At 34.4% G+C, this 27819-nt stretch overlaps 1 pseudogene; it reads right to left on the bottom strand.

Annotated features, from left to right (window-relative positions):
* Nucleotides 1–6076: 6076 nt before the first annotated feature.
* Nucleotides 6077–27819, bottom strand: part of LOC119530487 — a 30880-nt pseudogene continuing 9137 nt past the window's right edge.

Genomic DNA, 27819 nt, shown 5'->3' with positions numbered 1-27819 from the left:
CCCACTTGGTAATGGTGTATGATTTTTTTAATGTGTCTTTGGATTCGATTTCCAAGTATTTTGTTGAGGATTTTTGCATCTATATTCGTTAGGGAGATTGGCCGGTAGTTTTCCTTTTTTGTAGCATCTTTGCCTGGTTTTGGTATTAGATTGATGTTAGCTTCATAAAATGAGTTAGGTAGTGTTCCATTTTCTTCAATGTTTTGAAAGATTTTGAGTAAGATTGGTGTCAGTTCTTTCTGGAAAGTTTGGTAGAATTCCCCTGTGAAGCCATCTGGCCCTGGGCATTTATTTGTGGGAAGATTTTTGATGACTGATTGGATCTCTTTGCTTGTGATGGGTTGGTTGAGGTCTTCTATTTCTTCTCTGGTCAGTCTAGGTTGTTCATATGTTTCCAGGAAATTGTCCATTTCTTCTACATTGTCCAGTTTGTTGCCATACAGTTGTTCATAATATCCTCTTATAATTTTTTTAATTTCTTCAGGATCTGCAGTTATGTCACCTTTTTCATTCATTATTTTGTTTATATGGGTCTTCTTTCTTTTTGATTTTGTCAGTCTAGCTAGGGGCTTGTCAATCTTGTTGATCTTCTCAAAGAACCAACTTTTGGTGATATTTATCCTCTCTATTGTTTTTTTGTTCTCTATGTCATTTATTTCTGCTTTAATCCTTGTTATTTCTTTTCTTCTACTTGGTTTAGGATTGATTTGTTGTTCATTTTCTAGCTTCTTCAGTTGATCCATTAGTTCTTTGATTTTGTCTCTTTCTTCCTTTTTAATATATGCGTTTAATGCTATAAATTTCCCCCTTAGCCCTGCTTTTGCTGCATCCCATAGGTTTTGGTATGTTGTGTTCTCATTTTCATTCATCTCTATATATTTAGCAATTTCTCTTGCTATTTCTTCTTTAACCCATTGATTGTTTAGGAGTGTGTTGTTTAACCTCCAGGTATTTGTGAATTTTCTAAGTCTCTGATGGTTATTGACTTCTAATTGTATTCCATTGTGGTCAGAGAATGTGCTTTGAATAATTTCAATCTTTTTAAATTTATTGAGGCTTGTTTTATGTCCCAGCATATGATCTATTCTGGAGAAAGTTCCGTGAGCACTAGAAAAGTATGTGTATCCTGGTGATTTGGGATGTAATGTCCTGTATATGTCTGTTAAATCTAATTCATTTATCAGATTGTTTAGGTTTTCAATTTCCTTATTGGTCTTCTGTCTGGTTGATCTATCTATAGGAGAGAGTGATGTGTTGAAGTCTCCCACAATTATTGTGGAAACATCAATTGCTTCCTTTAGTTTTGCCAGTGTTTCTCTCATGTATTTTGTGGCACCTTGTTTGGGTGCATAGACATTTACGATTGTTATTTCTTCTTGCTGAATTGCCCCTTTTATTAGTATGTAGTGGCCTTCTTTGTCTCTCAAAACATCCCTGCATTTGAAGTCTATTTTATCTGAGATTAATATTGCTACACCTGCTTTCTTTTGGCTGTAGCTTGCATGAAATATTTTTTTTCCATCCTTTCACTTTCAGTTTCTTTGTGTCCCTGTGTCTAAGATGAGTCTCTTGTATGCAACATATTGATGGTTCATTTTTTTTTGATCCATTCTGCGAATCTATATCTTTTAATTGGGGAGTTTAATCCATTTACATTCAACATTATAACCGTGAAGGCATTTCTTGAATCGGCCATCTTATCCTTTGGTTTATGTTTGCCATATTTTTCCCTCTCTCTATTAATATCCTTTATTGTTCCCATACCGAATCTCTTTAGTACTGAACCTTTCTCCAAGTCTCTCTGTCCTGTCTTTGTTTCTCTGTCTGTAGGGCTCCCTTTAGTATCTCCAGTAGGGCAGGTCTCTTGTTAGCAAATTCTCTCAGCATTTGTTTGTCTGTGAAAAATTTAAGCTCTCCCTCAAATTTGAAGGAGAGCTTTGCTGGATAAAGTATTCTTGGCTGGAAATTTTTCTCACTCAGAATTTTAAATATATCGTGCCACTGCCTTCTGGCCTCCATGGTGGCTGCTGAGTAGTCACTACTTAGTCTTATGCTGTTTCCTTTGTATGTGGTGAATTGCTTTTCTCTTGCTGCTTTCAGAACTTGCTCCTTCTCTTCTGTGTTTGACAGTGTGATCAGTATATGTCTCGGAGTGGGTTTATTTGGATTTATTCTATTTGGGGTTCGCTGAGCATTTATGATTTGTGTATTTATGTTGTTTAGAAGATTTGGGAAGTTTTCCCCAACAATTTCTTTGAATACTCTTCCTAGACCTTTACCCTTTTCTTCCCCTTCTGGGACACCAATGAGTCTTATATTTGGACATTTCATATTATCTATCATATCCCTGAGGTCCATTTCGATTTTTTCAATTTTTTTCCCCATTCTTTCTTTTATGCTTTCATTTTCCCTTCTGTCATCTTCCAGGTCACTGATTCGTTGTTCAACTTCCTCTAGTCTTGTACTATGAGTGTCCAGAATCTTTTTAATTTGGTCAACAGTTTCTTTAATTTCCATAAGATCATCCATTTTTTTTATTTAGTCTTGCAATGTCTTCTTTATGCTCTTCTAGAGTCTTCTTCATTTCCTTTATATCCCGTACTATGGTCTCATTGTTCATCTTTAGTTCTTTGAGTAGCTGCTCTAGGTGCTGTGTCTCTTCTGGTCTTTTGATTTGGGTGCTTGGGCTTGGGTTATCCATATCGTCTGGTTTTTTCATATGCTTTATAATTTTCTGTTGTTTTTGGCCTCGTGGCATTTGCTGAACTTGATAGGGTTCTTTTAGGGTTTGTAGACCTATTGAAGTCCTTATCTCTAATTTATCAGATCTACAGATTCGTGGAGTACACTTTCTCTAACTAACCAGCAGGTGGCGTCCACGAGCCACCTGTTCTCCACAAGCCAGTTCTCCCCTGCTTAGCCTTTTTGGTGAGTGGGGGAGTGAGTCTTGTGGGGCCTAATTGGTGTACCAAGCTTGCGTGTGTAGTTGGTGTTGCCTGCCCTGTATGTGGGGCGTGTTTCTGGGCAGTCGGGGAGGGGGGGTGGCCCTAACAATCAAATCTCCCTGGTGATCCTAGAGTTTTAAAGCTGCTGCAATAGTCTAATCCTTCAGTTCAGTCCTGCCACAGTTTGTCTCTGCCACTGACCCACAAGTCCTTGGTATTGGCGTATGGCTTCTGAGACTTGCAAGTGGGCCCCTCTTCCAGGCTGTGCACCCCGGGTCCTCTGTTGAGGGATGACTGTGCTATGTCACAGGTGAGTGCTGTCTCCCCAGGGCAGTTCTGGGCTGCTGGGCTGTGTAGGGACGCTCCCAGTCTGCTCAAATGATGGCTGAATGGGGCTTTGTTAATTCACACTGCTCCACCTTCCCAACTCTGGGACAATCAGCTGAGGTTGTAGGGAAGGCTAATGTCCACGCCCAGTTTTGTGGTGTGTGCCTGTTATTTGAAGCATTTCTGTCACACTGGGTTGTCTGGGGCAGCTCTGGGCTATGGGGCTGGCAATGGGCAGGAGTGTTTCCCGTCCACCAGGATGGTGGCTGTGAGCGGACACCCCCCTTTTCTTGGGAAGTTGTGGTGTTTAGTGAATTTTCTCAGCCACTGGATTATTGCCTTTTGTCTGAGAGCTCTCCTAGTTCTGCTCTTGACTTGACGTGCCCAATTTGAAAGTCTTTGAAGCTTTCTGTATTGGGCTTCTCAGAGTAATTGTTTTAGAAAAAGAAAAAAGGATTAAAAAACAAAACAAAAAAAAAAACGGGCCCTCCTCAGAGATCTAATGGGTTATTGAAATGCTAATAGACAAAGCAACCAGGGCCATTAAGGAAAGGTCCACAGGGCAGAGAGATCAGCTTTTCTTCGGGATTTGCATATGTGCCTCAAGGCCTGAGCTCCGCCCTTCCCCTTTCTGTGTTCACCAGAATTCCAAAAATCCTCTTCTTTTATTTTGGAGTTTTTCGTGTTGTTTTTTTTTTTTCTATGCCTGTCTCCTCTCTGCTGGGCTGGCTGCTCTCAGATTCTCTGGTGTCTGGTCTCAGTCTATCTATGGTTGGAATTTGGATCAGTAGAATGAGTTTCCGATAAGGGCTGTCACTGCAGTTCTCCCTTCTCCTTCCCGGAGCTGACAGCCCCTCGTCCCACGGGACTGAGCCTGGCAGGGAGGGGCGCGGGTCCCCTGGTCGCAAAAACTTACAGATTTCGCTGATCTCAGCAGTTCGACATTTTCATGAGTGTTGTATGAAGTATGCCCACAGACCGATTGCTCTGTGGTGTCCAGTCCACGCAGTTCCTGGCTTTGTACCTACTTTCCTGGAGGAGTAACTAAAACATACAGCTCACCAGTCTGCCATCTTGCCCCGCCTCCTCCCATAAGTATAATTTTAAAGAAATGTGAAATTAATACAAAAATTACCTAAATCAATATTTCCCTATTCTTACATTTATTTCCTGTCTTCGATAAGTGAAAATTATAATTATACTAATGGCCTTTTGCATTTCAAATCTCTTAGCTTATTCAACCAATTGCTAGACTTCTTATTAGGTTTAACAAAAATATAGTTAGAAAATTTAGAATTCCGTTGATCATTTTTGGACTTAGTTAGTTTTCAGAGGATAACTCACACTTAATGAAGGAATTGCTGGGATCTCCTAGCTTCAACTTGGGGCCATATGGTAGGGATGGTGATCATAAAACTATCTAAGTAGAAGAAAGAGATATGTGAAATGCTGTTTATGTTCCTTAATTTAAAATTCAATGAATTTTGTTACCCTTAAATAAATGATTTGTGCATAATGACTATCCACAGCACTCAATAACCTACCATAGTTCCAGCATATCAGGATCCCTTCAGTCATGATTTTTAAACCTCATGATAACCCATCCAGGTAAATGATATTCCTATTTGATACATGAGGAAACAGGTATCTAGTTTCTTATTCTGTCTAGACCATGAAGGTAGGTGGTAGATTTGGGAATCAGTTTTAAATTTATGTGGTTCTTTCTATAACATTAAGATATTTCCTATTTTAAAATGATAATATTTAAAGATTGTGAGGAATGTTTTTTCTAGAGAGGTAATTTTACTGACAGAAAATGTTATATATGCCCCAGTAAACAAAATTGTGAAGTAGGCTACTTATGGCATTTTCACCATACCCCCCACTCTTCTTTCCATAACTGTGTTATTCATTATTCATTTCTTAATGTCTTCCCTTCATGCACTTCTGATCCTCAGAGACGTCCTTTACCTTTAATCTTGTACAGCTTTCTTTCTTTCTTTGCTTTCTTGTTGTTGTTTAAATGTAATCAAAGCTGAGACTATTTTGAGTGAATTAAAGTTCATTGCCATCCTCTTGGTGGTACTACAGATTTTTTTCTTAACCTTTATTTCATATTATTCTCTTCTCTTTCACCACTCTTATGCTGAGCTGTGGACTTACGTGTTACTGACACTCAAGTTTACAACTCTCTGCAGATATCTTTTCCGTTTTGTTCATCTTATATGTCCAATTGCATTATAGATTTTACTTGGAATTTCAAAGACCTTTCAATATCCACATGTCCAAAACTAAACCCATTACCTCCCCAAAATGTGTCACATTTGTTTCTTCCAGTATTTCCTATTTTAATTTGTAGCCCAACCTCAATCCCTGTCAACAATGCCAAACTATTTGAAACAGTTTATCTTCCATAATATGTCATTTATAACTTAGCTGCCATAATCAATAAATTCCTCTTTCTCAATGGCTTAATCTAATACAACTTATTTCTCAGTCACATCACAGTCAAATGCAGGTGCTCCTGGTTGGTGACTCTCCTGCAAGTATAGACTCAGAAATGCAGATTCTTCCATCTTTTGCTTCCAACTTCAACATTTGGTTCCAAAGGTAACTATGGGGCTTATCTCCACCTAGGATGTCAAAAGGGGTAGAAAGGATGGAGGTTTGGTCATCAGAGGCATTTATGGATCAAAACTGGACTTGAATACATCTTTCCTCTGCAATTTTTTTTAAAGTTAACTTATTTAATAAGACAACCAACATTCTGCTTTAACTTTAATTTGCATTCACTTTTAATGAATTTATTCCTGAGCCATATGTTTTTGTTTCTTCTGTTTGTTCTGGGATAGCTTTTTCTTCTATCAACCTCCTCTTCTGGTTCAGGAACAGTTTGTTCTTTTTCAGTAAGGATCATCTCAGCATGGCAGGGGGAGCTCATGTATGGGCTAATCTGACCATGAGCTCTGTAAGTATGGCAGTGCATCTTGGGGGCTTTGTTCACATGGATGTGCTCAATGACCAGAGAATCTACATCTAAACCCTAAGTTCAGTATTACTTTCTGAATTTTTAAGCATGTGCAACAAAAATTCAGCACTTTTTTTTGGGCCATGGACTCTGTGCTGGACACACCCACCAGCACCACAATTGTAACGTCAGAATGGCACACACTGCTTCTGTACTTGGCGGCTGTTCGAATATGCATATCCTTGATGGCCTGAGCAGTTTCTCAGGTGTTCTTAAAGTGAACACGAAGATTTGAAGCTTTTGGTTTGCATTATTTGTGGGGTTTTCTGAGTCAAGTGAATAGCGACTATTTTTGGAGATCACTTCAGGCCGCTTTCGAGAAGAGGAAGAGCAGTGGCTGCTCTCTCTCCACCTAATTGACCAGATCTATGTACATGACTACACTGAACTGCATGGGAGGCTGGAAAATTTAGGCTACTTGTGTGCCCCAAAGTAAAATGAAATGAGTTTTGGTGAATATGTTTAGGTGTCCACTACAACACCATAGATTCTTCTCCAAAATCTCCCCTCCCCATTTCCAAATGTCTTTTTATCTCTGTTTATGTCTCCTTCTTTCTCCCTCCGCCTCTTTTTGCCTTTCTTCTTTTTTTTAAACCTGAACAATTGCAGTGAACTCTTAATTTATATATTAAAAGGAAAGGTAATAGTGCCAAAAATTCAAGTTCACTTTAAGGAATAAAGATTATCTATGCAATATTCCTTTAATGCAATAGGTGTTTAATAAATAGTAGCCATCATCATCATCATTATCAACATTATCATCATCATTCAATTCCCAAATAGATGAAGAAATGCTCAAAGACCATGAGCATTTTATTCACATTTGTATCTGCAATATCTTATAGAACACTTGGTTAAAATAAGTGCCTATTTTATCTTTGCTAAATAGAATGGAATTCATATCCTGGGAAAATAATATCTGATATCATTTCTTAGATCTTGTGGTTAACATTTAGTTTGGGTTATACTGATAGCAATAATTAATTTTAATAGTTACCTCAATGCTTATAAAATGTCTTGCAAAACTGTTAATAGCTTATCTATGCCCCTTTATTTGCCCCTACACATATTACATTGATGTGTTTAATTTTTGGTATATTTTTAAACTCCAGAAGATTTAGAAAATTTTGAATTTTCAGACCTGACTATAAATTGACTCATGCTCTTTTGTGTCACGTTAAGCAACATCTCTGTAACCTCACCTGGAGGAAACACTGTGCACAAAGACTCCTTCATATTTGCATCATTTATTTTTCATTTAACCAACCCCCAAATATCATAACCATTTTATTTTAGTGGATATTAACCAAGGAGCCATTGTCACTTTCTAGGTCTCAACATTTGTGAAACATAACAATCATTCAAGAGGCAAAATAAGAATTCTTTTGTTTTGTTTTGACTCATGCATCCTTATTTTGACTATTTTTCATTCTTAATCTTTTGGAATTCTTGGTACAATCTCATGTACAATAAAAAGTTGTCATGGTACTTTCCTTGGAATCAATATGTGTTCCTATTATGTCTTCCTAATTTTGATATAAGAAAGAAGGGAAAAACATTTTTTTCTCTCCTAATGCCAGACACCTGCTTCAATTGTCTGCTTAGGGTAATGCAATTCAGTTATTTCCAGGATTATTATAAATTTGCATTGAGGACAATTCTGGCAAAAAGCACATTTCCATTTGAAGTGTTGCTTCTGGTTTCACCTTTGCTCTCCCATTGCTAGCAGCCTCTTAGCCTTGGTTTTCATGCATTTTCCTGTTAATTTTCACTACCTTATTAAGTAATATGATCTTATAAAGCAACACTCTAAAGATTTCCTTGATTGACATCAAGGCAGATTGACATTTTGGCAGATGATTGCATTGAGTTGAAGAGACCTTGGTTTAGATTATGCCCAAGAAAACCTTGATAACACTCAAAAATTAAAAGGGTTATGATAGCCTAGTTAGTAATAATGTTATCTGTAGTGGGATGGTTATTTCATGTAAACACTTTTTATATGCATCAATTTATTTGACTTTCACAATACCTTGTGACCTAGACAGATCAGCTATAGTTATTTACATTTCATAAATAATGACTGAAGGTGAGAGATTAAAAGAGCTGCCCAAGGTCATGCTTTTTCTATTAGTTATCATCATGAAATCATGCATACTACTTCAATATCTTAATTAGAAAAAATGAAATAAGGATGCAGGATGCTATTAAAACAATATAATATGTTTTAATAATTGTTAAAAGAAATAGTCAAAATGGAATAGTCACATTTCAAATTGATTCTTAATAGTCCTTAGTCAAAAGAAATAGAAAGTCTATATTCTAGATATTATCTAGTATCTTTGATTTATAGTAAATACACTTAGGTTTTTGATTTGTAGTAAATAAATGACAAAATATGCCACTTTGTCTTAGTTTCAATCCAGTAAATGATAATTCTTTATGCTTCCTTGAAATTAAAAAAAAGAGAACATAATGTAATAAAGAAACAAAAAAATTATATTAATTGTTGTTCATACTACCTGTCAATGAATGTGATTAATACATTTTCCTTCCCCATTATCTATGATGTTGTAATTTATTTACATAATTGATATCATGTTCTTTGTGAACAAGCCTGTTCTCTATACAACTCCAATCACATAGACTCATATAATTACATTATATGTTTTAAAACATAGAATTTAATAGGATGTTTAGAACTATAAAAGCTAAAACTGGAGCCAGGGCATTTATTTTTAGTAAATATTTGAAAGGAAGAAACCACCTTAGCCATGTGCAAATAAAATGCTCTTAGCCATCTTTTGCATGAAACATAATCTATTTCTTTTCCTAATAGAATCTGGGTAGTGAAATATGTGTGGAAATGTTAGAATTGTTCATTGTGCAAATTCATTTGATAAATATGAATTAAGTGCCTACATGTGACAGTCCTTGCTTAGATCCTCAGAGTTGGACTAAGTCAGCCTCCAACAAATAAGTTACTAGACCATAGTGGGTCAGTAAGAATATATGTCAGTGAATTCCAATAGAAAAAAAGCGAATACACACCCCCCCCCAAAAAAAAAAATAAAACAATGCTCTTGAGCATTTCTTAAAATAGTTCACCTCAAATATTGTTTTATCCAATTAATATAAAAGAGTCTCAACGGTTCTTGAAAATCTGGCTGCTTAACATCCTTAAGGCTACGAAGAACATCGCTGAAAGCTCACTACTCATATAATTTCAACTCTGGATAATTTTCCTTCCCTATGGCACACCACCTAATGGCGAAATTATCATCTTACATTTTAGAAAAATACTCCCTGAATTCAACTTATTACATTTATTCCATTCTGTGATGCAATACATCAGAAAACAAAAATTCCAAACAAGATGGTTTTTCTTCTTATGAGGATGTCGATACACACCAATCAAATTATACACTAGGGATCCATCCAGGGAATTCCTCAAAATATTATTTCTTGTCTTGCCAAATCAATGAAACTCATTTATTCTTTGACATTCCATTTGTAACCCTTAAGCATAATCATCATTGAATTTCATGTATTATGGTGATCATATTATTTATTGATTGTTGATTTGTACACAATTCTTGGGTAAGTATTGATTCTGCATTGCAAATTACAAACTAGCAGAGTTCTCATCTACACTGAGAAATAAAAGTCCTCGATATGTAGAAAATCCTGTGTCTCTTTAGATCTAAGTGTTTTTACCTCTTGTTCTTTGGGCAGCTGATTCCCACTGATTTCCTTACCAGAATCAAAATAATAAACAGATTATTTTATACTCACTGACAACTTACAAATGTACGTGCGTGTGTATTTTTATCTAAGATTTTCTTGTATAAGGAATTTAGTTAGTCTGCATTTAACTCTGATTGGTCTCATTAAAATGACAAGAGTTAGACCTCCAAACCACTCCCTGTAAAAGAGTAACAATTTTCTGCCTGACTATATTTAGAAATTTACCATTTTCTAAATGAGGCTTCTAATCTTAAAGAAGTTCATGAAGTACTCTTGCTTATTTTAAATATTCCCTATTCTATGCTGCATCTTCCTTAATGTGTTTATTGAAAATTACACAATTTGTTCACACTAAGCAACTTGCACACCTAATATTTCTTCCCAGAGTTTTAAAAATGTAAATACTTATATCTTTTGAAATAAACTAGAACATTATTTCGATCTTTTATTTCCCCCATCAGAGTTTAACCTGCTGAAATAGGTTTAACTTTTGATTTTGAAATAATTTCAAACTTATAGTACAGTTATAAAAATAATACAAACCCCATACAGAGGAATCCAACACACTGCCATATCCCACCACTACCCTCAGATACCCAGATCTATCAATTTTAACATTTTGCCACCTTTGCCATATCATTCCATCAGTCTAGCTATCTATCTATCCATCATTTATCCATCCATCCATCTTCTGAACATTTGAGAACAGCTTTTATGCATCATACTCCACAAACACACAATACTTCCATGTACGTTTCCTACAAAAAAGGACATTTGATCACCTGAAGTGTAGTTATCAAGTTCAAGAAATGAAAAATTGATGCAAAGCTTACATTCTATATTCCAATTTTTCCTTATGTCCTGATAATGTCCTTTTGAAACTTTCCTACTCCATACTTAGATCCTGTCCAGTATCATTTATTGTATTTAATTGTCATTCTCTATTTTCTTGTTTTTTCTTTCTTTTTTAAATTGCGGAAACATATACAGCATAAATCTTCCCATCCCAACTCCTTCTAAGCACACACTTTCATGGAATTAATCACATTCAAAATGTTGCAGTGCCCTCATCACCATCCATTTCTAGAACTTTCCCTTCATCTCAAACAGAAACCCTAAACTCATTTTGCTTTAAATCCCCCTTGCTTCTGTCTCCCCAACCTTGGTAACCTGTAGTCTACTTTTTGTCTCTAAGACTTTACATAGTCTCCAATATTTTCTGTGTGGTAACCATGGTCTGAAGTTAAAATTGTAAATCTATAACAATTTCATTTGCTTTGATACCATTTTAATAGCATACACACACTATGTTCCTATAATCCCTCTGCCCCAACAACTTTATGTAGTTCTTGGAACAAATTACATGTTTATGTATTACGAGTTCAAAACAACTGAGTTATCAATACATATTGTGCATTTGCTGTTAGATCCTATGGGCAGTAAAAAATGGAGTTACAAACCAGAAATACAATAATAATGATAATTTAACTTTACTCATGTCATTATCTTTAGTGGAGATCTTTATTTCATCTTATGACTTCTGTCATTTGTCTACTGCCCTTTCCTTTCTATCTACAGAACTCCCTTTAGCATTTCTTGTAGGATCAGTCGAGTGATGATGAATTTCATCAGCTTTTGTTTAAACAGGAATGTCTTAATCTCTCCCTCATTTTTGAAAGACAATTTTGCCAGATATAGAATTCTTAGTTGACAGTTTTTGCTTTCAGCACTTTAAATATTTCATCCCACTACCTTCTAGCCTCCATGGTTTCTAATGTGAATTCATTTAGTCTTATTGAGGATCCCTTGTACAGGACACATTGCTTCTCTTTTCTGACTTTCAGAATTCTCTCCTTAACTTTGGCATTTTGCAATTTGATTATAACATGGCATACTGTGGGTATTTGATTTTATGCTGTTTGGAGTTCATTGAGTATCTTGGATGTCTATATTCACATCTTTCATTAAATTTGGAAGATTTTCAGCCATTATTTCTTGGAATATTCTCTCTGTTTCTTTCTCTCTTTCTTCTTCTGTGACTTCCACAATGAGTGTATTGGTATGCTTGATGGTGTCCCACAGTTTCCTCAGGTTCTGTTCACTTCTCCTCATTCTTCTTTCTGCTTCTCAGACTGGATGATTTTAATTGTTTTATCTTCAAGTTGATTTTTTTTTTTCCTTCTGGTAGCTCCAATCTGCTTTTGAAATCCTCCAAAGAACTTTTAATTTCTGTTACTGTGGCCTTCATAATTTCCATCTCTCTATGGGTATTCTCTGTGTGTTCATCTTTCTTCCCTTAGTTCTTTGCCATTGTTTTCTTTTCTTTCTTTGAGAATATTTAGGACACTTTTTTGACATCTTTTTTTGGTATGTCCTAGGTCTGGTACTCCTCATAGATGGTTTCTAATGCTTTAATCTTTTCCTTTGGCTGGGTCATTGCTTCCTGTTTATTTGTATGTTTTGGAATCTTTTGATGAAACCTGGACATTTTGATATATTAATGTGCTATCATTGGAATTTATACGTTAAGATGTATGTTCCTTAAGCTTCTTCACAGAGCTTTCTTTGAAGGCCAGGGGCTAGCAAAAACAAAAACAAAAACAAAGAAGGAAAAAAGTAAACATCTTTCCTAGTCTTTGCAGATTGACCTGTATGTTCTCCCAATGCTCTCCATCAAAGCTTATATACACAAAGTTCAGAGAATAGCTCCAGGCCACAGTGTAGTGTTCTCCCTAGTCCTTTCTGTACTTACATCTTGTCTTTTGCATTCACATTATGCCCTAGAAATCCACCCCCCCCCCCCCCCCACACTTCTGTAGGAGAGCTCTTGTGCTGTCTTCTATACACAGGGCAAGTTCTGGGACAGCAAGTCTCTTGGATCTCTACCAGAAAGATTGGGCTAGACATACATGCTCCTAGTGTGTGCACCTGGGTTATTCTGCTCCTTCTGGAGCTGGAACTAGGGACCTGCCTTGGAAGCACAGATTGGCTCCATGCCTGGTTGATGAGGGGTTGTAGAGGGACCAGCCAGGTAGCCAAGAGATCCTACAGCTTTTAAATAACTTTTTTCTTGATTCAATCCTTGCCCTCTAACTACAGCACTTTAACCATTTTCTGGAGCTTTGAGTAAGATTTTTCTGCCAGTTCTTACTGGTTGTTCAAAGCTTCTGTGTGGGTATGGAGCCCTGAAATGTCTCACTCTGCCATCTTGATCCAGGTGGCTGAAATGCTTATTTTAAATATGTTTGCTTATATTTTAAATGTCTTCCTAAGAGTGAGCAAAGATGTTCAAGCTGATTGTTTATGCACTATATTAAGCAAACCACTGTTAGACAAAAGTGAAGACCATAAATTTTCAAGCATACTGAGTGTGTCATTTGTTCGAATGTTTGTTTGCTGCTTGGTTGGTTTGTATTTTATCATCATCTTATTCTTAGACTAGTGAAATGAAGGAGCTGTACATGACAGCACCAGATCTAGTCTCTATATAAATTAACTTCTGATAAATCTCTCAACAAATATAAAATTAGTAGGAGTTAAATTGAAATTATTACTTCTTTGAAGTGATGTTCAGCACCTCTAGTACCAAGTGAATACCTACTATGATAATGTTATTTTAATTTTTTTTATTATTTTTCATATATATTTATTTAGTTAGAGAAGATGTAGCTTTACAGAAAAATCATGCAGAAAATACAGAGTTCCCATATACTACCCTCTATTGTAAACACCTTGCATTAGTGTTGCATCTTTGTTATAATTGATTAATGAATAGTATTATAATTATACAATTAACTATAGTATATGGTTTATACCAGTGTTCATGTTTGTGTTGTACAGTACTATTTTTAAAAAATTATTCTATGATAATTTTAAATTACCACCTTACATTTTTTTATCAGACAGTTCAGGTATCATTAGTGATTTGATTAGGAACATCTTTCTGCAGTATAATGGAACCTTAGAGTTCTCAGTCTGTTTTCCTGTCTATTAAGCAGAGCTGTAATACTCACAGGAAAGCTCCTGTGCCATGATACATGCATGTCCCCCAAAATGCCATGTTCTTTCATGCAATCTTGTGGGGGCAAATGTATTAGTATTGATTAGATTGGAATTCTTTGATTGAGTGTTTCCATGGAAATGTGACTCAATCACCAGTGAGTGAAATGTTTGATTGGATAATTTCCATGGAGGTGTTACCCCGCCCATTCAGGGTGGGTGTTAGGAACTCAGAGAAACTGAGAATGACATTTTGGAGGAGCTGCAGCTTACAGAGACATTTTGGAGAATGAAACCCAGGAGCAAGCAGACACCTAGAGAGGAACGTCCTGGGAGAAAGCCATACTGAAACCAGAACTCCAGAGCAGACTCTAGCCATGTGCCTTCCCAGCTAACAGAGGTTTTCCAGATGACCTTGCTATTCTCCAGCGAAGGTACCCAATTGTTGATGCCCTTACCTTGGACACTTTAAGTCCTTAAGACTGTAACTCTGTAACCAAGTAAACCCCCTTTTATAAAATCCAATCCATTTCTGGTGTCTTGTAAAACAGCAGCATTAGCAAACTGGAATAGCTCCTAATAAAATAATCCTTATAAATTATCTTTTCTGCCTCTATCAATTGACATCTTGTGATAGTGAATTTCATGTGTCAACTTGGTTGGATTATTCAGTGTCCAGTTACTTAGTCAAGTACTGGCCTACCTGTTACTCTCAGTGTTATTTCATAGATGGGATTTGCGTCTATAATCTATTGACTGAAACTATAATCACGTGATTTAATCTACAACAAATGAAGCGGATTGCCCTCACCAATCTCCTTGCTCAATCAGATGGAGGTTTTAAAAGCCAGATCTGAGGATTTCAAAAGTCAGAAGAAAAATTTCTACCTCACCTTCAGCATTGGCTCATACTTGAATTTTGGCCAGCTAGCTTCCCCACGAAATTCAGAATAAGGACTTCAGTATCAACTTTATAGAAGATTCCAGCTTGCACCCTGCCCTATGGAATACTGACTTGCCAGTTTCCTTAGTCATGTGAGCCAATTCCTTATAATAAATCCCTTTAAAAATATATACATTTTTGGTTATTTTTCTCTGGAGAACCCTGACTAATACACAACTTCGTATTCCCTAAAGCATGACTACTGTGGATGGGTTCCTAACCCCCCTGGACTTTCAATAATATTTATTCTTATTTCATAATTATTATGACAAATTCAATATTAGAATTTACAAACTTTTCATCAGCTCCTCCAATTAAATCTTTTCAATTATGCACTACACTGATCTCAAATATCTCTTTTTATAGCTAACAATAGGCTTACTGATACAGAGAAGTTGTCTATTAGACACGGAAACTTGAAAGCTCCAGGAAAAGTCCAGAAAGTTGCCCTTGAGAAATGCTACTGTAAAGGGTTCTTGCAGATCAGGGTAACAAAATCAAGGAAATAGCAATTCCATGACAATTTAAGAATGAAAAAAAAATTAATCATTATTTCTTCTTACACTTGAGAAAAATGCATCTTAGATCATTAAATAACCTACTTATGTTCCTATAGATTGTAGAGAAGAGATTTGAGACAGTGTTTCTACCTATTTTTTCTACCACAGATTTAAAATAATTGTGCAGAGTTGGGAGTATGGTGAATGTTGTTAATGAGGAATTATTGTATGCTAAGTTGTCATGAACATACAGTCTCACAAACATTATCAATAACAATAAGAAGACACTAATATTTTATTGTAAAATATTGTTTCATAATCTCTCTCTCATGAAGAAACCAAACTGATGATATGAAAAACAGCTTAGGTCAGTTGTCACAAATAACAGATTCCTGTGCTAGGTTGAAAGGCAATGTTACAAGGAAAGTAATAAATTATCAGCATGGCTCAGTGTGTTGCTCAACTGTCAATTCATTGTCAAATGAAATTGGTACAATGTCAAAAGCATCAAAACCTAATACAACAATTTCTCCCTGGAGAAACATACTGTAACTATTACAAGCTGCTTTGAAGGTTTATTGGTTTGGAAACTGGAAGCACAATTAGATGAGAAAGAAGACAAAGATGAAATGCATTTTTTAGACAAGCATAATAAACATTCTCTCAAATCAAGGATCATATAAATATGAAAACAGAGCATCAACTAATTGTCATATAATCTGCTTTCACAGCTGTATTTGTACCAGATTATTAATATCTAAGAGAAAAATGTATTGTTCTTCAAGATGTTAGTAACAATAAAATATTTGCTTTATCTCTCATAGGAAAATTAGGATGCTAAAATGTCTAGGGACTCTATGCAGATAAAGAAGTAATGGGAGATCACCATAAGGACTCTGCAATATCATGATCTCAACTTCACAAGAATACAGATATTTGACCAGCCAATTTCCCCTTTTTATTTTCTCCTTATTTGTAACTACCTGACTCAGGACCTCTATAATGCATTTCTGGGTAAAGGTGCTCATTCAGTTGAATTTTCCCTTGGTAGAACTATCCACGTAAATATATATGCCTGTTTACACTACTATAAATAGTAAAAATTGGATAAAGTGTGTTTTACCTTAACCATTAGTCAACAATATTTTGGCCTTTCTCATACAGTATAAATAGTGTTGCTTCAAAGTTATTTGATCAAACTTAAGTTCTGTATTAAACCTAACAAACCAAACAATGAATTAGATTAAAAGCTACATTAACAGATGCACAACTAATTTCTAATTCAAAATTCCCATGGTGCATTGTTCATTGTATTCTAATATTAAGAATGTTAGTTCCTTTAAGATAAGTTTATACAGATTAAGTGTATATACCTATCTCACAAACATTATCTGTACAATGAATCTGATTCATTGTTTCACATATTCGTATTTTTCAAAATAGCTTTATATAAATCTCAGGTTTGAAAATGCCTTTGTTTAGTAAATTAAGGTCTTTGAGAATCTTCAATAAACATTTGAATTTTGGAAATAGAGCCAGGGTTTTTTATGTGATCACATTTAAAATAGCTCATCAAGGTAGAAAAGTGTTCTCAATAGTATTTGTTACCTTTATACAATGTTTATTTCTTGAACCGCAATATCATTTTATTTTGTTAAGACTTAGGGTAGAAAATGATACATATTTCTTCCATTTTATATTTTTAAAGATGGGATTGAATAAATGACTGTCAGTCAATCAACTACAAGAATCATTTCTTATAAAAAATTTTAAAAAGGAGGAAAAAGATCTTTTCTATTTTACAGTATAGTTGTCTTATACCAGTAATTACTATTTCCTGGGGAAAGACGTGTAGTTAATGGGTGGATTTCAAAAGCTGCATGAAACTCCAAAATTGTATGTACATTTCTGTGTGTGAATATTCAGATTTTTCTAAGGCAGATGCCTTAGCTTTCATGAGATTTTCAAAGACATTTGTGGCCCTAACACATTAATAACCACTATTGTAGAGGAATTTCTACCCACTTCAGAAATAAATAAATGATATGTGATATGATCCCTACCATCTACATTTGTAAAACATTTTAGTGAAAGTATGAAGATACAAAACTGAAAAAAAATTAAATGAAAGAAATGTCTTCATATGAGGTGTGACATTCTACATGATGTTCGAATGATAAATGATTAGATTTTAAACAAAGTCTAGCGTAATTAGTAGCTATAGGAAAAATATTGAATATGAAAGTCATTGATCTTTATATGTTGCAAAAATTAGTTAGGAACATATAATGGAAAACTCTTGAATTCATAATAGCAAATATAGTGACACAATGATTGGAAATAACTTTAATTGGAAAAGTATGGGTCATATATAGAGGAACAAATCAAAATTTTAATATGTAGAAGAACAATAATGAAATGAGAAAAATGAAATAGGAGGTTAAGCATATTACAGAATGGAAAATTAAGCATTTTCAATGTAAATTCTTAAAAAAATAATGTGGTCTTATCTTTCCAGAGCCATTTTGTCCCCAGGCCATGTTTTTTCCAAGTTAGAGTCTGTACATTTTCGTTACTTATTCCTCATTAGTGTGTGATATGATGCTCCTGGGCAGCTTATGTATGCTGTAACCTCTCTGGCATAGTTTGTTAGGACATATTGTGAGAGACACATTTTTTTCTTTTTTCTTTTACTCCTTGTTTTATTAGAGAAGTTGTAGGTTTACAGAAGAATCATGCAGAAAATACAGAGTTCCCATATACACGTTTTGGTTTCTTGAGCTGTTTAAAGCAGACACCATGAAATGAAGTAGTCCTATCAAAAGATCCTACTTACGATGGGTTTACATCCACAAGAATGGATTAGATTTAAGAACATGTTTTTCTGGGATACATATAGCTTCAAACCACTATAAGCTCCTTTTATTTCCAAATTCCCTTAGTGTGGTAGTTGTGTAACAATTGATGAAAGACTATTAATACAATTGTGCTTATAATTGCGCTTTTTACTATAGTCTATAGTTTACACTAGGGTACACTGTGTTGTACAGTCCTATGTTTTTTATGAATATATATATACACACACACATATACATACAACCTAAAATTTCCCCTTTTAATCCCATTCAAATATATAACCCTGTAGTATTAATTATATTCACAATGTTGTGTTACTCTTACTACCATCCATTATGAAAACCTTTCCTTCAACTCAAACAGAATTCTGCACTAATTAGGCATTAAATCCCCATTCCCTACTACAATCCCAGTAAACTATATTCCAGTTTCTGACACTATAAATTTGCTTATTCTAATTATTTAATGTCAGGAAGACCATACAATATTTGTTCTTTTGTGCCGGGCTTATTTCATTCAACATGACATCTTCAAAGTTCACCCACTTCGTCAAATGATTCACAACTTAATTCCTTTTTATGGCTGAATCATATCTCATTACTATATTTTGTTTACATATTCTTCTGTTGATGGACACATGGATTGCTTCCATCTTTTGGCAATTGTGAATAATACCACTATGAATATTGGTGTACAAATATCTGTTCAAGGAGTTGCTCTCAATTCTTTTGGGTATATACTGAGAAATGGGATTGCCAGCTCATTTGGTAATTCTATACTTAACTTTCTGAGGAATTACTAAACTGTTTTCCACAGAACTACACCATTTTACATTCCCACCAACAATGAATGAGTGTTTCTTTTACTTCACATGCTCTCCTACTCTTATTTTCCATTTAAAAAAAATAGTAGCCATTTTAGTGGGCATGAAATGGTATCCCATTGTGGTTTTGATTTGCATTTCCCTAATGGCTAATGATGTTGATGATCTTTTCATGTGCTTGTGATGTTGATCATCTTTTTGTGTGCTTATTGGCCTTTTATGGATTTTTTTTGAGAAATATGTAATCAAATCTTTTGCCCATTTTTAAATTGGGTTATTTGTTTTTCTGTTGTTGAATTGTAAGATTTATTTATACATTGTTAACATTAAAGCTTTACCAGATATGTGGTTTCCAAATATTTTATCCCTATTCAATAAGTTGTTTTTTACTTTTATGATAAAGTCCTTAGGTGCAAAAACTTTTTAATTTTGAGGAACTCCCATTTATCTATTTGTTTCTTTTATTGTTCATGCAAAAAGGATCATGTCATCTGCAAATAAGGAGATTTTACTTTTTCCTTGCAAATTGAATGTTTTTCTTTCTCTAGCCTAATTTCTCCAGCTAGAACTTCCAGTAAAATATTGAATAACAGTGGTGACACTGGACATCCTTCTTTTGATCCTGGTCTTAGAGAGAAAGGTTGCAGTTTTTTCACCACTGAGTATGGTATTAACTATGAAGTTTTCATGTACGCCCTATGTCATGTTGAGGACATTTCCTTCTGTTTCTATTTTCCTAAGTGTTTTTATCAAGAAGGTGTGCTGGATTTTGCTAAATGCCTTTACTGCATTGATTGAGACAATCATGATCAAATTTTATTTTTCTTTGTTCTGTTAATGTGGTGTAATACAGTAATTAATTTCTTACGTTTAACCACACTTGCATACCTGGGATAAATTCCACTTAATCATGGTGTATAATTCTTTTAATGTGATGTTGGATTCTATTTGCTAGTATCTCACTGAGGATTTTTTTCTTCCATCTTCATGAATTACTTTTCTGAAATTTTCTTTTCCAGTGATATCTTTATTTGGCTTTGGCATAAGGATGATATTGGCCTCATAGAATTAGTTAGAGGGTGTTCCCTCTTCTTTAATGTTTTGGAAAAATGTGAGCAGGATTGGTGTTAATTCTATTCGGACAATTTGGTAAAATTGACCAGTGAATCCATTTTGTCAAGTGTTTTTCTTTGTTGGAAGTTTTGATTACTTATTCATATTCATTCTTTACAGTTAATGGTCTGTTGAGATCTTCTGTTTCTTCTTGAGTCAGTTTAGGTAGTTTGTGTGTTTCTAGGAATTTGTCCATTTTATCTAGATAATATAATTTTTTGCACACAATTGTTGATAACTTAAAGGCCTGCTCTATGGAATTCAGACTTTACAGTCCTCACAGACATTAGCCAATTTCTATAATAAATCTCATAATTTTAACAGAACCAACAGGATATATATATATATATATATATATATATATATATATATATATAGAGAGAGAGAGAGAGAGAGAGAGAGAGAGAGAGAGAGAAAGAGAGAGAGAGAGAGAAAGAAAGAGAGAACCCTGACTAATACATCTGTTGAAACAGTTTTGAATCAAGTCTATTTTATCAGATACTTATTAGAGGTACCCAAGCTCTCTTTGGGTTTCTATTTGCATAGTTTAGGTTTTTTCTGTTCTTTCCCTTTCAATCTACTTGTGTGTTGGAATTTAAGATGAGTCTCCTGTAAAAAGCATACAGTTGGGTCATGCTTTTTTTGTATCCATTCTTCTAATCTCTGCTTTTTGCCTGGAGAGTTTAATCCATTTACATTAAAGTAACTACTGATATTATAGGACTTTCTTCCACTGTTTTTCTATTTGGCCTCCGTAAGTCTTATACTTTTTTTGTTCCTCAATTCTTCCGTTAATGTCTACTTTCATTTTTATTTGTGTGATTTTTGTTTTTCTGTTTTCTGTTTTTTGCATTGTTCCATTTTGAGTCCTTTCACATTTCTTTCTGTATATATTCATACATTTTCTTTGTGGCTATCATAGCGCTTTAATTTGACATCCCAAATCTACAGCAGTCAAGTTTGATTTGACACCAACTTAACTTCAATAGCATACACATACACTGTTCCCATCCTTCCTACCACATTTTTGTTGTCTTTTTACAAGCTATATCTTTATAAATTTTACATCAATAAAACACACACACATTTGTTGTCTTGTTACAAGCTATATCTTCATAAATTTTATGTCAAAAAAACACATTATTTTTTATGCATTTGCATTTTAAAAAATGTAAGAAGTAAAAAGTGGAGTTACATACCAAAAGATAGAAAACAATACTACTGGCATTTGTAATTACCCATATGGTTATCTTTACTGTTTCATTATTAATTCATTCTGCTTTGGTCCACTATCTAGTTCCTTTCCTCTCATTCTGAAGAATTCCCTTTAGCATTGCTGTAGGGCAGGTCTAATGCTGACCAACTCACTCAGCCTTCAATTATCTGAGAATTTCTTAATTTTTTCCTTATTTTTGAAAGGTGGACTTGCTGGATGTATATAAAATTCTTGTTTGGCAATTGTTTTTTTTCAGCACATTAAAGATTTCATCCCACTGACTTACTGCATCCTGGTTTTCTAATGAGAAGTCAGCACTTAATCTTACTGGAACTCCCTTGCACAGAACACATTGTTTTTCTCTTGCAGCTTTCAGAACTCTCTACTTTTCCATGGCTTATGACAGTTTGACTACCATGTGTCTGGGCCTGATTGGCTTCATGTTTTATCTGTTTATGGTTTGTTGGGCTTATTGAATGTTCATATTCATGTCTTTTGTTAAATTCTGGTAGTTTTCTGACATAATTACTTTGTATATTTCCTTGTCCTCTTTCCTCTTTCTTCTTATTTTGGGACTCCCATGATGCATATATTGTTATGCCTAATGTTTTCCCACAGGACTCTTAGGCCCTGTTCACTTTTTAAACTATTTTTTTTTCCTTTCTGCTAGTCAGCCTGAATCATTTCAGTTGACTTGTTTTCAAGCTAACTTTCTTCTGTGAGCTCCAGCCTGCTGTTGAATTTTTTCCTTTTATTTATGGTCATCTTCAAATCCAGTATTTCTGTTTGGTTCCTTTTTAGAATTTCTATCTCTGTTGAAATTCTCACATTGTTCATTCATTGTTCTCCTGATATCCTTTAGTCCTTCACTGTGTTTGCCTTTATCTTCCTGAGCCTACTGAAGATAATTTTTTAAAGTCTTCATCCAGTATGTCCCAAATCTGGTCTTCTTCAATGATAATTTATGGATTTCTTTTGTTCCTTTGGAGGAGTCATCATTTCTTCTTTCCTTGTTTGTCTTGGAATTTTTTATTGCACTCCGTACATTTTAATATTTTTAAAGTGTTATCTCTGGGACTTAGTTCCTGAACTGTCTGTTCCTTTAGTCTTTATCCAGCTATTGATATGACAGTGATTTCCTTGAGTTCCAGGAGCTAACAAAAACAGATAATTCAATGCCAAAACACGTGTTAAAGTTTGCATATTGGCTCTGTATTGGCTGGTGCTCTACTTCAGAGTTTAGCCCTTCTGTCAATAAGATAATTCCAAGGGAAATTTGAAGTGCAGGGTTCTCTCTGTCTTTCCTAAAGCTGAGTCCTGTCCTGAGCTTGTGCTTGACTCATGGTATTAAGAATATCCTGCTTATAGGAATTTAAGTGCCTTCTCTACTCCCTATGAAATAGACTTTCTCCCCAGCCCAGTTGCTCTACTTTATGCCTTAAGGCAGGTAATCTTTGGCTTCAATCTGTTTTGACTTAATTGTTTCTCTGAGTGCTTTAGCTTTCCATAAGATGCTTCTGTCTGCAAGGCAAGTTCCATGGGAATGAGCCAAATCTCCTGCTTCAGTCTTTTAGGCTGCCACCTGATAGATTGGCACCAATATATGGACATCCCATTATGCACATAAGGGTTACTCTGCTCCTTCCAGAACAGGGCCATGGACTTACAATTGTAGAGCAGGCTGGCTCAATACCACTCCAGGTAGGGATAGAGAGAGGGGTCAGCATGCAAATCCAAGTTTCTCCTACTGTTTTCTCAATTCACCAGTTGCCCAGGTACTGCATAACTTTAACTGTTTTTGTTTGTTTGTTTGTTTGTTTTTTCTTTTTTGTTTTTTGAGTTTTGAGGAAGATGACTCTGTGAGTTTTTGCTAGTTGTTGAAATATGTTGTTGGGAAACAGAACCCTGGAGTGTCATATGTCACCATCTTGATCAATCAGAAATTCTGCTTTTAAAACATTTTAGAGTAAAGACATTACTGTGCCTTTTGCTCCTATGTACTGGGTACTCAGTAACATATTTTTTTATGTTTACTGTATAGTAAATTTAATGTAGTTTATTCCCATAGTTTAGGATTATAATGCTCAAATAAGCTTTTTAAAATTTTTTTATTTTTAATTCAGAATTTGTGGATTTACAGAACAGTCATGTAAAAAATACAGCATTACCTTATACTATTGTTGACACTTTGCATTAGTGTAGTGCCTTTGTTACAACAAATGAAAGAATATTAAAATAGTACTATTAAGTAATTAGTCATAGCTTACATTAGGTGTATTTTCCCCCATATACAACCCTATTGTTTTTTTAAACAGTTTTATTCACACATCATACAATCCATACTAAGTGTACAATCAATGGCTCTTGATATAATCACATAGTTATGCATTCACCACTACAGTCAATAAGAGAGCATTCTAAATTCTTCTGAAGAAAAAAATCCCATATCCCATATAACTCCCTATTATTGACATTTAGCTTTGGTATATTGCCTTTATTATAATACATGGAAGAATATTACACTGTACTGTTAACTATAGACCTTGGTTTACATGAATTCCATTTTTCCCATGTACTACCTGCTTATTAACCCCTTGTTATAGTGATGTACATTTGTTGTAGTTCTTGTAAAAGCTCTCTTATATTTACAAATTAACCACAATCATTGTCCACTCTGGGTTTTGCTAATTTATACAGTCCCAGTTTTTATCTCCTAGCTTTTCTTCTGGTGACATGCATGATTCCAGCCTTCCTCTTTCAACCATACTCTCACTCTGCTTTGTTAATTACACTTGCAGTATTGTGCTACCATCACAATATTGTGCTATTCATTTCTGAACTTTTACAATGGACCTTATTGAACATTCTGTACTCCTTAATCATTGAGTGTCCAGTCTCTGCCCACTTTCTAACTCCTGATAACGTATGCTCTTGAATTTAATTCTCAGAATTTTCTCATTATAGTTAGTTCATATTTTTGAGACCATAAAATATTTGTCCTTTGGTTTCTGGCATATTTCACTCAACATAATGTCCTCAAGGTTCATTTATCTCATTATGTGCTTCAGAACTTCCTTTCTGCAGCCACACAATATTCTGTTTTATGTATACACCACAGTAGGCCCTTCTACTCATCAGTCAATGGACTCTTGGGCTACCTACATCCATTGGCAATCATGAATAGTGCTACCATAAACATCAGTGTGCAAATATCTACTCGTGTCCCTGTTTTCAGTTAATATAGTCAAATTATCTTTCAAATTCTTCATGGAACTTGATTCAGCAGATCTATTTCCAAATTTTGGCTCACTGCTTGTGAGTCAAGTACACTTGTGGAAGTTACTTTGAAAATGTAATCTTCTTCCTCAAGATACAGAATAATGCCAAAACCGCAGAGCCCTCCTTGTGCCATCTTCCCTCTCTACCTCTTCAAGGGTGTTCGCTATCCTGACTTTCTAAAGCAAAGACCAGTTTTCTCTAATTTTATACTTTATATAAATTGAATCAAGTATATAAGTCATTTTATGTGTCTGGCTTCTCTCATTCAATAAAATGTTTGGGATAATTACCCACATCATCATGTTTTCTAAAGCTATTGTTATCCTGTTCCTAGAAAATGTTAGGAGCTTCCTGAGAATATGGACCAAGATTTTTTTCTAGTCACCTGCAAACAGTTAGTGTGCACCATACTTTAACAGATGCTCAGGAAATTCTTCCTGAATAAATGTTTTGGTCCTTTTCTTCTCAAAACATTATTTCCTCACAAAAATTTTTCACTTTCCTATATAACCACACTGATCTATTCATTGATCACCTTCTGTAAACTGTAAATTAGAAATGTACTTGAATTTCATCACTCCTTTACAAATATTTTTACAAGATATGCATATTTAAAATAGAGATTTATAAAAGGAGTAAAGAAAAATTGAAAACAACTGGAATCATGCTTTTCTTGAATTTCATGTTAATTGTAACTTGGCCCCAAATATTTTTACAATTTAATCAGATTGAATCTCAGGTATCATTGAATCTCCTCTTGTGTCATCTCTCTCTCCTATTTTTGGCACAAATATATATATTATGCTTTTTATTCTCTGCACCATTCATCTTTAATCAAAATTTCAAGTTGGTGGATTAAGGGATATAGAGACAACTGATATCTTTAAAAAAATTTCTATTCCTTATAGATGATTCTACTTTGTTTTTTAAGATCATTTTTAAAGTGTATTCCAGTTATTGGTATGAACCCATAACTGGACTTGGTATATTTTTGAAGAAGCTTTTTAGTAGTATGTTAGAATGATTTTTAAGAGTCCCTATGGAACTTTAGAAGAGAAAATCAAGGAGAGCCACAGATACAGGAAAAAAATGTATACAAAACAAAGTACTTTGAAGATAAGGGAAATTAAAATCATGTGGCTGAGGGAAAATTATTTATTTTTATTCCTTTTTGCTCAAAGAAAAGACAAATGTTTGAAAGAAATGAAAGACATTTTAGTTTACTCTAAATCTAACAAATGTCATACCCACAAGTCTGTTACTGTGCAGATGAAAAAGTTATTTCAACATTACAGTGGAAAAGCACCATTAAGATTTAATAACTCTGCTACTAAACCAACATTCCAAATACCTGGTGAACTTACATATTTGAGAAAAGGTAGAAGATCTTCTAAAAAGAAAACAGAAAAACTTCAATTGTACACAGGTGTAGAGAATCTATTATCAAAACTTTGTGATTTTTTAAAGTGCGCATAGTTCTTAAAGATTGGGCCTTCCTCAAATAATTTGAAATATACTACAAGTTCAAAATATTACTCATGTACAAAGATAAAATATTCCTTCTTTGAATTACCTTGACTTTCTTTTAGCTCTACCTTGAAAGTAATATGAATCTTGAGCTTTAGGTGTATTTTTATGAAATCCGGAAAAGGAAGTTTGTTTAAAATTGAGATAAATATCTATATGCTTAATATCCATTTATGTACAAACCATACTGAGGGCTTCACAAATGTTAATGTTTATTATTGAGGAAAATACCATGTATTTTTCCTCTTCTTTTTCTTCTTCTTCTTCTTTTTTTTTTTTTTTCCACATAGATTGTTCTGACAATCATTAATCATGTTGGCATCAGTTACCTTCAGAGAGTTATCAACATTACTATGCTTTTCCATGTTTATATTTGGCCTGAAATTCAAGACATTTATTTCTAATTTCCAATGTATTTATGCTTTTTTATCTATGTGAGGGACAATTGATACCTGTGTTCCTTGAGAAATCTTTGAAATGCACGCAGTTTTGAACATCAAGTAGCTAGAGTTCCTCCTAACAACTTATTTTCTCCCAAAATCAATATTTCAAAATGAGGAAAATAACTTTTCTTCTCTTTAAATATTGACTATTTGTTTGAATGACAAATATGGTGAACTTTCTGTTTGTCAAGACTTTTCTGGATAGATGCCTGCACAAAATTTACTCTGGTTCCAAATCATTCATTTTCAGGATTTCATTCCATTTCTTATTTCTATTATATTTACACATTAGTAAAAAACTTGGGACTTTTTTTTTCTGGCAGAGAAAGCAATTGTAAAAAAAAAAAAAAAGCACTCCTAAGATTTATGTTATCTGCCAAGTTTAGTGAATTTGGTTGCTAATGTAAGTGGATATTGGAATAATCTAGCATATGTTGGCTGAAATCCAACAGATACCCATAAATACCCAGCCTTACAAAGTCATCATTTTATTTTTATTACTTTCATTTTCACTTTTTTCAAGTTCCAATGTAATGGTTAGTATTTCCCCAACCAAATATCTATGTGAATTTTTAAAAGTTATTAATTGTAAAGTATCAGGATCCACAGTTTTTAAGTTAAGATATTTCACAGGAGTTTCAGGAGGATTAAATCCAATCTCATAGGAGTTTTGTGAGGATTAAATGCAAGCAATGTATAGTACTTACTACATAATAATACTCATAAAATTTACTGTTATTATTGAAAGATCATCTCATTGTGGCTGTTTTATCATGGCTTTTAAAACTCAGATTATTTTGGTAACAACTTCTGATATAGGAGTCTAGAAGAAGGGTGTTATAATGAATATATTTCATGATCCCCATAATGCCTAGCATGTATTTGGCATGTTAGGGATATTTTATAGTCATTTGTGCTAGTGAACAGTAGCCCCCAAATTGCCATATGTCTACTACCTTCTAATGATAGACTCAGAATGACTTATGTCCTCGGAAGAAAATTTTTTGTTAGCACAGATCTGGTCACTGTAGTTCTAAGAATATCCAGTTTTAGTTTCCTAGGCTGCTCAAAGC

This window comes from Choloepus didactylus, chromosome 3 (assembly GCF_015220235.1).
Source record: "Choloepus didactylus isolate mChoDid1 chromosome 3, mChoDid1.pri, whole genome shotgun sequence".
NCBI lineage: Eukaryota > Metazoa > Chordata > Mammalia > Pilosa > Megalonychidae > Choloepus > Choloepus didactylus.
This window is presented reverse-complemented; position numbering and strand designations above follow the sequence as displayed.